Here is a 13,182-nt window from a genome sequence, read left to right as displayed (position 1 = left end):
TGCTCCAGTTTCAACTGTTCTGCCTGCGGCTATGGAACACTGACCTGTTCACTGTGATTACTATTATTTGACCATGCTGGTCATTTATGAACATTTGAACATCTTGACCATGTTCTGTTATAATCTCCACCCGGGACAGCCAGAAGAGGACTGGCCACCCCTCATAGCCTGGATCCTCTCTAGGTTTCTTCCTAGGTTTTGGCCATTCTAGGGATGTCATGGGCGTCGTAAGGAGTGGACCAAAATGCAGCGGGTATATTGATCATCTTCTTTACTTTATTACAGAGAAGACATTTAAACAAAACAAACAACAAAAACAATCCAGTAAGGTGCACAGACTATACTAGGAACAACCACCCACAAACACAAGTGAAAAACAAACACACTTAAATATGGCCTCCAATTAGAGACAACAACAACCAGCTGCCTCTAATTGGAGGTAATTGAAAAACACAACATAGAAATAGAAAACTATAATAAACATAGAAATAGAAAATATAGAACATAAATCAAAAACCCCGAAACACACAAAACAAACACCCCCTGCCACTCACTGACCAAACTACAATAACAAATAACCCCTTTTACTGGTCACGACGTGACAAGGGAGTTTGTCCTTGCCACCGTGCTTCTACACCTGCATTGCTTGCTGATTGGGGTTTTAGGCTGGGTTTCTGTACAGCACTTTGATATATCAGCTGATGTAAGAAGGGCTATATAAATAAATACATTTGATTTGAAATTTGATCATTTGTGCATCATGTTGTCTTTTTCTCACTTTTTGACAAGAACGGAATTCCTTGTTTAGACACTAAATATAAAAGTCTGATTTGAGGCTAATAAAGCAATGGATGTTTTATGTCAAGAAGTTGTTTTAGAACATACAAAATAAGATCCTGTCAAGATATCAGCGATGGTTTTACCAAACACTCACAGGAACTTTAACAGATATCACATGAAAGGTGGTTTGGAGATAATCATATATTTTTTGTATTTTGTTCTTGAAATTTGCTCTTCATTTGGATGAGTTGTTTTTGAATTTGAATGAAAATTCAAATGAAGCTTTATTAAAATGAAAATGTGTGCTACATCAGCAGCATTGAGTCACAGATAGAAGGAGCCAGATGTCTCAGAGGATGTATAAATCTGAAGCATCCGTTTTGAACTTCCACTCGCCACCCAATATTCTGATGACAGCAAGTCCAGTGGCGAGAAGTGGGAGAATATGGAGCTACAGTAGATGAAACTTGTCCGACATTCAGCAAATTTTCTCATTGAAGAAACATTTGAACTCAATGCAGTTTTCTGTTCCCAAAACTGGAATCTGTTACAAACAAAGTTTTGTAGACTTGACCCTTTGCCAAAGTTGCGTTGTTTAGAAGGAGTTGAGTTGTTGCACACGGGCACTTCACAAATAAGGCATTTCCTAACGGAAATATGCAAATACATGCTAAAACGCGCCAATAGGATCTTGCTAGCTTGTGCTTGGCTCTGCCCACCTCTTTGTTTGTTCTGTTCACTATGCTTCATTTGCTGCCACAGGAAACGACGCTGATGAGTTATCTTGGGAAAGTTACCAGTATCTTTGGTTGCCTGTTGCTTTTATGTGAGTCTTAATGTATGTTGTTGTTGTTGTTGACTCTTGCATTTTATGTAACTGAAATGCCATCAACCCCAACTATACCCAGCATTTATGACATTTAAGGGGTTGGGGTTATGCATTCTATGTGTGGTCACCCCACGTCTACCCCTCCCATAGTCAAATAGGTCAGAGAGGGAGAGAGACAGGGAACTTCAAAACAGTGAAAAATCATGCACACACACACTAATGTGGTCCCAAGATGCAGCTATTCCAGCACGACCCAGGACCTTTGATGTTGCAGCTGATCGACCATTGTTAAAAAGGAGCCATCAGTAGATATGAGAGGATGGTTCTCTCTCAGGGTTATAAACTATGAGCCTGAGCAGGACACACACACCAACCCAACACTACGATAACCACTATGAGTTTACGTCTTTGTAAGCATCGCCAGTGTGTTACTTAGTGTGTTACTCTAGTTTATTATTTAAATATGATTTATATAGAAATCATAACCTAAGGATATTTCACAATGTAGGGCATATAAAAAAAAAGGTTTAGTTTTGTTAGAATTCAAAGCTTATCATGACATCACTGAGAGGGAAATGCAGTCCAAAACAAAGTGATAGAAGCAGACAGAGATGACTGAGTGTGAGAAGTACATGGCTCAACAGCTCAAGTGCAGCAGTGACCGCTCTGCTCCTCTTGCACTCTTCACTCTGAGGGGGTTGGGGCAGGCCTGGCAGACTGCATCTCGCATGACCTAAAGTGAGTAGGCCAGAGGTACCTCCAGGCCTGAGGCCCCCGTCTCAGCAGAGCAGCCCGGCTCTCCCCACACTTCACTTCTCCTCGCTGGGCAAGTCAGGGAGCCGCTGGGGCGTGGGCTCTGGAGCTCCGGAGCTGTACCCACACACCCCTGGGAGGTGAGGGGAGGTGACCCCGCCTGGCTCCAACTGTCAGCTAGCCAGCAGAGGAGAGGAGAGGAGAGGAGAGGAGAGGAGAGGAGAGGAGAGGAGAGGAGAGGAGAGGAGAGGAGAGGAGAGGAGAGGAGAGGAGAGGAGAGGAGAGGAGAGGAGAGGAGGATGACACAAAGCCAGAAAGAAGAGGAGAGGAAAGACAGAGCCAGCGAGGAGAGGGAGGAAAGGATGACAAGGGGTTAGGTGTGAGGTGTCAAGGGACACGTTTGTCCGGCAGAGTGTGTTTGCTGCATGGGGAGCAGTTCCAGTCAGACCCTACTGCTCAGATTTATTTCCCCTCATTCTCTCTCTGTGACTCATGTTTTTTTCTGTTTTCTCACAGTAAACACATACACACTCACACTCTCTCTCACACACACACACATTCTGAATATAGAAAGTCCATTCCAGTTGATCGAATGCTGTGACATCCTTACGTCAGCAGCTCTTCTCACCAATCATGTATGAGTCACAACAAACAGGAAGGGTCTCAATCCACAGATCACAGGACTCATGAAAAACAATATTACTGATATGTCAAGTCAAGTCAAAATGTATTTAAAATGCATTTCATAAAATTTTATGAATTACTTAATAAAATGTGATGTTCACTGTCTGTCACATCTAGTCCTGCGCCCTTCCTCTGGCACTTGACGTCACCGGTCTACTGTTTATTTATTTTTTTATTTATTAAACCTGCATTTTACTCGGCAAGTCAATTAAGAACAAGTTCTTATTTTACAATGACGGCCTACCACCGGTCCTGGCAACCTACATTGCCCACATATGGCAACCATCATTGCGACACCCGCTCCCCATCTTTAAGCACACCTGGACTTCATCACCACCCTGATTACTCTCCCCCATCATATAGCCCTCACCAACCTCAGTCATCAGGCAGTGTTGGTTCTTGCTGTGCTACTTGTGTTGCAATGATCGATGATAAATGTTTGTTATTATTAAACTTACCACATGCTTCCTGACTCCCTGACTCCCAATGTCAAAGCAATACTGTCACTAAAATGTACTTTGTCCAAAGGCAATGTGTAGTAAGTCAGAGGATGAATGAAGGCAGATAAACACGTATGCATTCCTTTTCCCTCAATAACATGCAAACTGTTTCCCACATACAATGCTTTGCAAAAGTATTCAGACCCCTTTGAGTTCTAACAAAGTGGGATTAAAATTATATATATATATATATATATATATATATATTTACATATAAATAAAAACTGCATAACTAAACTAGATGGGAACTTTACAAGTAAAGATGTGGGCTTGCTAAAGCTCTTTAAAATGTTTTGTGGTAGTGGAAGAAGTTTAAAAAGTTGTACACTATTTATATTATTTGAAGAGTGAAATAATTCCAAATGCCAATCCCTAGTCAGTGGTGGTCAATAGTTTTGGTCAGTAGTTGTGGTCAGTAGTGTTGGTCAGTAATTGTGTGGTTCAGTAGTTGTGGGCAGTAGTTGTCTGGTTGTGGTCAGTAGTTGTGGTCACTAGTTGTGTGGTTGTGGTCAGTAGTTGTGTGGTCAGTAGTTGTATGGTTGTGGTCAGAAGTTTAGGTCAGTGGTTTTGTGGTCAGTAGTTGAGTTGTGGTTCAATAGTTGTGTGGTTGTGGTCAGGAGTTGTGTTCAGTAGTTGTGGTCAGTAATTTTGGTGTCTAGTTGTGTTGTTGTAGGCAGTAGTTGTTGTCAGTAGTTGTGTGGTCAGTAGTTGTTTGGTTGTTGTGTCATTGTGTTCAGTATTTCTGGTCAACAATCGTGTGGTTATGGTCTTTAGTTGTCTGGTTCTGTAGTTGTGTGGTTCAGTAGTTGTGTGGTTATGGTAAGTACTACTGGTCAGTAGTTGTCAGTAGTTTTGTGGTCAGTAGTTGTGGTTCAGTAGTTGTGTGGTTGTGGTCAGGATTTTGTTCAGAAGTTGTGGTCAGTAGTTGTGGCCAGTAGTTGTGGTCTGTAGTTGTGTTGTTGTGGTCAGTAGCTGTGTGGTCAGTAGTTGTGGTTCAGTAGTTGTGTGGTTGTGGTCTGTAGTTGTGGCCAGTAGTTACATGATCTAAATGTGTTTTGTGGTCAGTAGTTGTGTGGTCAGTAGTTTGTTGGTTGTGGTCATTAGTTGTGTGGTTGTGGTCGGTAATTGTGGTCAGTAGTTGAGGTCATTAGTTGTGTGTTTCAGTAGTTGTGTGGCCAGTAGTTGTGTGGTTGGGGTCAGTAGTTTTAGTCAGTGGTGGTCAGTCGTTTTGTGGTCAGTCGTTATGGTCTGTAGTTTTGTTGTTGAGGTACAGATGTTGTGTGCTTGTTATCAGGAGCTGAGTTCAGTAGTTTATTGGTTGTGGTCAATTATTTCTGGTCAGCAGTTGGGGTCATTAGTTGTTTGTTTTCTAATTGTGTGGTCAGTAGTTGTGGTTCAGTAGTTGTGTGGTTGTGGTCAGGAGGTGTGGTCAGTAGTTGTGGTCAGTAATTTTGGTGTCTAGTTGTCTGGTTGTGGGCAGTAGCTGGTTGGTTGTTACGTAATTTTGTTCAGTATTTCTGGTCAGCAATTGTGTGGTTGTGGTCATTAGTTGTCTGGTTCTGTAATTGTGTGATTCAGTAGTTGTGGTCAGTAGTTGTTTGGTTGTGGTCAGTAGTTCTGGTCTGTAGTGGTCAGTAGTTGTGGTTCAGAAGTTCGTGGTCAGTAGCTGTCAGTAGTTATGGTCTGTAGTTGTGTTGTTGCGGTCAGCAGCTGTGTGGTTGGTAGTTGTTGTTCAGCAGTTGTAAGGTTGTGGTCAGTAGTTGTGTGGTCAGTAGTTGGTTGGTTGTGGTCAGTAGTTGTGTGGTTCAGTAGTTGTGCATCAGTATTTGCGTGGTTGTGGTCAGGATTTTGTTCATAAGTTGTGGTCAGTAGTTGTGGTCAGTAGTTATGGTCTGTAGTTATGTTGTTGTGATTAGTAGATGTGTGGTCAGTAGTTGTGTGTTTGTGGTCAGTAGTTGTGGTCAGTAGTTGTGTTGTCAGTAGTTGTGTGGTCGTGGTTAGCAATTGTGTTCAGTATTTCTGGTCAGCAATTATGTGGTTGTGATCATTCTTTGTGTGGTTCTGTAGTTGTGTGGTTCAGTAGTTGTGTGGTTGCAGTCAGTAGCTCTGGTCAGTAGTAGCCAGTAGTTTTGTGGTCAGTAGTTATGGTTCAGTAGTTGTGTGGTTGTGGTCAGGATTTTGTGCAGAAGTTGTGGTCAGTAGTTGTGGTCAATAGTTATGGTCTGTAGTTGTGTTGTTGTGGTCAGTAATTGTGGTCAGTAGTTGTCTGGCTGTGGTCAGTAGTTGTGTGGTTCAGTAGTTATGTTGTAAATAGTTGTGTGGTTGTGGTCAGTAGTTTTGTGCAAGAGTTCTGGAAAGAGCCAAAACATGCTTGATTTATATATGACACTCCTTGATTTATATATGACACTCCTTAAAACCTCTACAGGATTGGTGTCCGCCTGCGGGACAGTTGAGCTATCGTGCGCTAATGTGTTTAGTATAACGTTGTAAGTAACAAGAACATTTCCTAGGACATAGACATGTCTTACACGGGCAGAAAGCTTAAATTTAATTGCACTGTCCAATTTACAGTAGCTATTAGAGTGAAAAAATACCATGCTACTGTTTGAGGAGAGTGCACAACAGAAATAAACTTTTATCACGGCAACTGGTTTGATTCATTCACCTGTGAAGGATAATAATATACTTACATTAAGTAATCTTGCTCTGATTTGTCATCCTGAGGGTCCCAGAAATAAAAATGTAGCATAGTTTTGTTTAATAAAATCAATTTGTACATTCAAATGTAGGAACTGGGTTCTACAGTTTGAACCTCTGCTGTGGTTCCATAAACCTAAGGGTCCAATATTGAACCAATTTTGGTTCAGTGAAGAAGAAACGCTGGGTTTCTTTTCAAAAAACCCTACAAAAAGGTTCTATATAGAAACGTCTAGGTGTGCCATATATGTTTTACCTTTATTTTAACTAGGCAAGTCAGTTTAGAACACATTCTTATTCACAATAACAGCCTAGGAACAGTGGGTTAACTGTCTTGTTCAGGGACAGAACAATTTATTTTTACCTTGTCAGGGATTTGATCTAGGAAGCTTCTAGTCCAATGCTCTAACCACTAGGCTACCTGCCACCCCAAACATATGAATGAAGCAAGCAACAGAACCCTTTTTGGTTCAATCCAGAACTTTTTTTGTAAGTGTGTGGTTGTGGTCAGAGTATAAACCACAATTGTTGAGTGTGAAAACTGAACAAAATGCGATGAGAAGTTATCGGGTGAACCATGAAGCGAGTGCACAGAGAAAGCTTCGCTCTATCAAATTAGAAGGGTAGAGCCCGCCCTTCTCTTTACAGAGAGGCAAACTAGCCAGTTGAGTTATTTAGAGCACAGATCCTGATCCTGAGAAGAACGAAAAAGCTAGTGAGCATTAGCAATCTTCTCCTTGTCATACCATGTTGTCCAGACGGGAAGCATTCGAAATCTTAATGTTAGCTGTCTGACCCGAAACAGATTCACAAAGTGTTTGTCAAGCTATTAAGACGTCTCCATCTGAGTCAAGCATTGCTAAACAACAGTAGCCTTGTCATGATGGTGGCTGCATCATGGTATGGGTATGCTTGACATCGGCAAATACTGGGGAGTTTTTCAGGATAAAAAGAAACGGGATAGAGCTAAGCACAGACAAAATCCTAGAGGAAAACCTGCTTCATTCTGCTTTACAACAGTAACTGGGAAAGGAATTCAAGTTTCAGCAGGACAATAATCGATTCCGACGATGTTTCTAAAATATATTGACAAAGGGAGCTGACGACTACATTTTAGTTATTGAATTTTAATGACTATTTATTTAAAAAAATATATATAATTCTTCCATTTTGAGGATTTTGTTATATATATATGTCCTCTATCCATGAAGCTCAGAGTTTTAGCCAATGTAGGATTTGAGCCGAGTTTCAACTAAATCTACATAAACAGAGCTCTGTGACGCTGGGAGAGCTCTGGCAGGGGAGCAACTTTCAGGGGGGACATGTCCCCCCCACAATCTGAAATTAAATTTTTGTCCCCTCCAGTTTAATCACTGGAATGTGATACAAAACAGGGCAATGGTGTGCTTTAGGACATTGCGGACGCTTCCGAACGGTCGGTAGGCTGATTTGAGTGTTTATCCTACTGGATAAACGAAACACACCTACTCATTCAAGGGTTTTTCTTTATTTTTACTCTTTTCTAAATTCTAGAATAACAGTGAAGACATCAACACTATGAAATAGCACATATGGAGTCATGTAGTAACCAAAAAAGTGTTAAACAAATCAAAATGTATTTTATTTCAGATTCTTCAAAGTAGCCACCCTTTGCCTTGATGACGTCTTTGCACACTCTTAGCATTCTCTCAACCAGCTTCATGACATAGTCCCCTGGAACGCATTTATATTAACAGGTGTGTTTTGTTAAAAGTTGATTTGTAGTATTTATTTCCTTCTTAATGCATTTGAGCCAATCAGTTGTGATGTGACAAGGTCGGGGTGGTATACAGAAGATAGCCCTATTTGGTAAAATACCAAGTCCATATTATGGCAAGAACAGCTAAAATAAACAAAGAGAAACGACAGTCCTTTTTATTTTAAAACATGAAGTTCAGTCAATACGGAAAATGTCAAGAACTTTGAACGTTTTTTCAAGTGCAGTCGCAAGAACCATCAAGCGCTATGATGAAACTCGCTCTCATGAAGACCGCCACAGGAAAGGAAGACCCAGAGTTACCTCTGCTGCAGAGCATAAGTTCATTAGAGTTACCAGCCTCAGAAATTGCAAACCAAGTAAATGCTTCACAGAGTTCAACTAACAGACACATCTCAACATCAACTTTCCAGAGGAGACCGCGTGAATCAGGCCTTCATGGTCGTATTGCTGCAGAAACAAAACTACAGGACACCAATAGTAAGAAGGTACTTGTTTGGGCCAAGAAAAACAAGCAATGGACATTAGACCGGTGGAAGTCTGATGACTCCAAATTTGAGATTTTTGGTTCCAACTGCCCTGGCTTTGTGAGACGCAGAGTAGGTGAACAGAAGATTTCCACATGTGTAGTTCCCACCATGAAGCATGGAGGAGGAGGTGTGACGCTGTGGGAGTGCTTGCTGGTGACACTGTCTGTGATTTATTTATAATTCAAGGCACACTTAACCAGCATAGCTACCACAGCATTGTACAGCGATACGCCATCCCATCTGGTTTGCGCTTAGAGGGACTATCATTTGTTTTTCAACAGTACAATGACCCAACACACCTCCAGGCTGTGTAAGGGATATTTGACCAAGAAGGAGAGTGATTGAGTGCTGCATCAGATGACCTGGCCTCCACAATCACCCGACCTCAACCCAATTGAAATGGTTTAGGATGAGTTGGACCGTAGAGTGAAGGAAAAGCAGCCAACAAGTGCTCAGCATATGTGGGAACTCCTTCAAGACTGTTGGAAAAGCATTCCAGGTGAAGCTGGTTGAGAGAATGCCAAGAGTGTGCAAAGCTGTCATCAAGGCAAAGGGTGGCTACTTTGAAGAATCTCAAATATAACATTGTATTTAGATTTATTTAACACATTTGTTGGTTACTACATATTCCATATGTGTTATTTCATAGTTTTGATGTCTTCACTATTATTCTACAATGTAGAAAATAGTAAAAATGAAGAAAAACCCTTGAGTAGGTGTGTCCAAACGTATGACTGGACTGTGTGTATATATATATATATATATATATATATATATATATATATATATATATATATATATTATGTCCCCCACACGTCTAAAACCAAAGTTGCGACCCTGTTGAAAGGTATTTTCCGATTGAGCCAACATTTGCAGATTTTACCATTAATGCGATGTTCACGAATGTCCTTTAAAAGTTGCACTGTTGGCTGCCCAGCATGGAGCACTATGAATTAAATCCCAGCCCTAGTCTCAGATTGGAGCACTCTGTGAGAGAATAACGCACACACACACAGGCTGTGCTAATAAACAATATCCCCTCCTCAGAATCTACTCCTCAGACTATCGTCTGATAAGACATACCTTGGCAGAAAAGAAAAGGCCGCACCACCGGTTTGTGGTGTGTGTGGGTGTGTGGGAGTCACACCGGCCGGCGGCAGCGGTGGTCCATTATTGAGCTGTTGAGAGGTGCAGCGGCTGATAAATTCAAACTCTTTGTGTAATTGTCTCTTGCATCTGAATACAAATCCCTGGCCTTATGATTCATCATATTTATTTGTTTATTTCCTCCGGCAAGATCTTTTATTAGTTGTGCACTCAGCGGCTAGATTTAATTTCTGCGGGAGGGAACAACAGCAGAGGTTGATGATTATTATTGCGAATGTAATACTACAGAGGCTGAAATATAATCTATAGAACGTTAAAGTGACAGATTAGGAGGGGAGGAGGGTTCATTTACAAGTGTTAAGACATCACGGCTAATGCCCTGCTACACCAAATGAAAATCAAACGTTTTCTTTTGTCTCTCAGTGCATGTGTGTATGCAGGCATGTGCACATTTAGGGGTCTACCTGTGCCCAAACACCTGCCCTTTTGCCCCCCCCCCACTCGCCAAGTGCCCTTTTGGGTGGTGCTATAATTATATATTTTTAGTATACAGATTTTGTCGTTGTTGTTCTGAATCGTCGTCAAGTTTGCCACCCCAACCTGGGTATTTCTGACTAATGGTAGTGATAGTAGTAGTAGTAGTAGTAGTGATAGTAGTAGTAGTAGTAGTAGCAGTAGTAGTAGTAGTAGTAGTAGTATAGGTCCAGTGATAGTAGAAATATGAGTTTTCCAGCAGTTATCGTAGAATACTATAGTAGCAGTGGCAGTGGTAGTGTTAGTACTAGCAGTCATTGTGCTTACACAAAAAAACTCAATGGTAATTGAGTCTCTTGCTGTTTAGTCTGAACCACATTGAAAATGATGACAATGGACAGATATGAATCATTTACATGTCCATCTTCCATAATGAATGACTAACAATAGGGTTACAAGTAGAAAATATCAAATTAGCTCTAATGATATAATGGCTCATCTCTTTATAGATGACATGTTGAGTCATTTTCCACCCAGTCACATTGCATTGATTTTCATCAGGAGAGAAACTTGATCCCTGCTTTATCCTCTTTAACCGGCTCACTTCCCTATGATGCTCCCAGATATTTATGTCTATTGTCTGATTTCAGTTTGGAGATAATCAGAGCCATGTAAAGGATGAACTATCACTATAAAAGATGGCTGCTTGACAGGAATGGGGATATATATATATATATATATATATATATATATATATAGAGAGAGAGAGAGAGAGAGAGAGAGAGAGAGAGAGACGGGGAGAGAGAGAATCTGTGTGACTACGTGCTGACTTTGAAGTCACCGTCCCCCCCCCCCAACAAACACACACGCAGGGAGAGAGGGAGAGAGAGACACTGACCAGGTAAGTCAATCTGAAATTAATTTGATGAAATGTCTATGGAACAAAGTAAGGGAATACAAATATCAGTTGATATAAATTGTTCTCTTTTCCAATCTCTCTGTTAGCGTTTCTATGCCATAGCAACCACAAAAATATTGACTGAAATACTCCATTGTGTGAATAAAGCCATTGAGAGCAATGGGCAAGACAAATGGCCAGGAGTTTTAGACCTAAAAAAGAACTAGCTAGCCGTCAATATACAGATCCGTTTATTTCTATAACAATGGATGTTTACCTTCTGTAAAGTCAGGAATATTATATGGCAGCTTCAATGTTTGACATGATTGTGTTAAAATTCAAGGACAGTCTCACTAGCATTCTCTATAACTGTCTTGGAGACATCAGATACACAGGGAAATATATTAATATTTTAGGCCAGTAGCCTACCTCCCTGTTCCCTTCCTCCTTTTCACTACTCTGTGAGAACATTCAGCATGTATCAGTGGCACACTGACACCCTATCTGCAATCATCCCCAATATAAATGTGCAATCTGAGTTTATATTTCTTTAACAGCATTGGAGTCTCACTCCTCGACAGAAACATCCCTGAACCAAATCAAATCCCGGGGTCAGCACAGCTTTTGGAGAACTCCCTTAGATAAAGTCTTGTTCCGCAAATCTGCTCAATATATTAGAGTTGATTCGGTGGGGACAGTGTAGATAGAAAATATGATACATTAATCTTGGCTATTTCAATCTCAGAGGCTGGGACTGTAAAATTGGTATGCTGCATATCTAATTTCCTCTCTTTTTTGTCCATCTGATTCATGCTACCCTCAGAGGTGTGGCGCAGTGCTATTGTGGACCCCACGGTGCATTAACAACAGCCTGCATCGCCTGCATCGCCTATCACATCTGATCTCACTAAATCACACAATATGGGCGAAGGAGAGCATGGGGAGGGAGGGGGAGTCTGAACTGACTGCCAATGTCTGAGACATGACTCACAAACACACACATGTACACTCGCACACACGTGTACGCGTGTGCACACAAGCGCACATGCACACATGCACACACACACACACACACACACACACACACACACACACACACACACACACGTTTTGTTGATGTCCACTCCACATCAACCAGTACTGAGGTTTAGAGGCAGGCCAATGTCACAGAGCCAGAGGGGCATCCATTTCACATATTGCAGCCAACACCTCATTTCAATTACGTTCACCAGGAGAAAATATATAAATAAAGAGCTGCTATAATCAGAAATGAGTATGTGAGCCCCACTGTCCCCGAAGAGTGTGGCACACATACTCTTTTGTGCCATTGTCATTTCTATCACTAGAAAGCCATGCAGGCTCTGAGGTCACAGAGCTCAGGCCTCATCAGTGGGGCTAATTTGATTGTGGCGGAACAATGGTAGCATAGCCTAGCCCTGCCCCATAGAGAAGCATACTAATGTCAGTGTAGCCCTGCTGCGCCAAAGTGCATACTAATTACAGCTGCTGCCCTTCATCCTGACCTTGGCGGGTCACTTAGCAGTGTGATCAGTCCCTGACTTCTAATAAAGCCACTTTAACAGGTTGAGCTGGAGGGGCACACAGCTTTTACCCTCTCTCTATCTTCCTTTATCTCTATCTTTTTTTTCCCGCTCCCTCTCTCTGTCTCTTTTCCTTGCTATTCTTCTTTGTTTAATGTTCTAGCTGTTTTCTCAATCTTTGCATAACATTTTTCCACTCACTTTCTCACTTTAATATTTCTTCTTCTTCATCTTCCCTCTCGCTCTTCTTTTTCATGATGATACAAGCTCATGACTCACACCTGACCAGATACATTTTGTTGTGTTCTGTGACAACCCATGAGAACAGTTCAAAAGGGTCAGGTGTTTCAAATTGATACAAACAATAACAAACATTCTATCTATTGTATGCATTCTTTAAAATGCCTTTTGATGACCACGGTTTTTCCTCCTGTATTACTGTGTTAGTTTTTTGGTGCCATGTCAATTTTTGGTCATTTACTTACTTAGGTCGTGTTTTTATTGGCTGTCTTATTGTATAAATTTTACTTTTAATACTTTGATTATTATTTGCTTTATTTGCATTTATATTTTCATCAAACGTGACACATACATTATCAGTATCGTAGTCTTTACAATACTGATAAACAT

The 13,182-nt window shown here is 41.1% G+C and overlaps 1 long non-coding RNA gene across 1 annotated transcript in view; it reads right to left on the bottom strand.

Annotated features, from left to right (window-relative positions):
- Positions 1-524: 524 nt before the first annotated feature.
- LOC115153201 (uncharacterized) overlaps positions 525-13,182 on the bottom strand; it is a 44,783-nt gene continuing 32,125 nt past the window's right edge. The window contains exon 3 of the long non-coding RNA XR_003867656.1: positions 525-2,539. This is a non-coding gene — a long non-coding RNA (uncharacterized LOC115153201). The remainder of the gene's footprint in view (positions 2,540-13,182) is intronic.

This window comes from Salmo trutta, chromosome 18, assembly GCF_901001165.1.
Source record: "Salmo trutta chromosome 18, fSalTru1.1, whole genome shotgun sequence".
NCBI classification, from domain to species: Eukaryota; Metazoa; Chordata; class Actinopteri; order Salmoniformes; family Salmonidae; genus Salmo; species Salmo trutta.
This window is presented reverse-complemented; position numbering and strand designations above follow the sequence as displayed.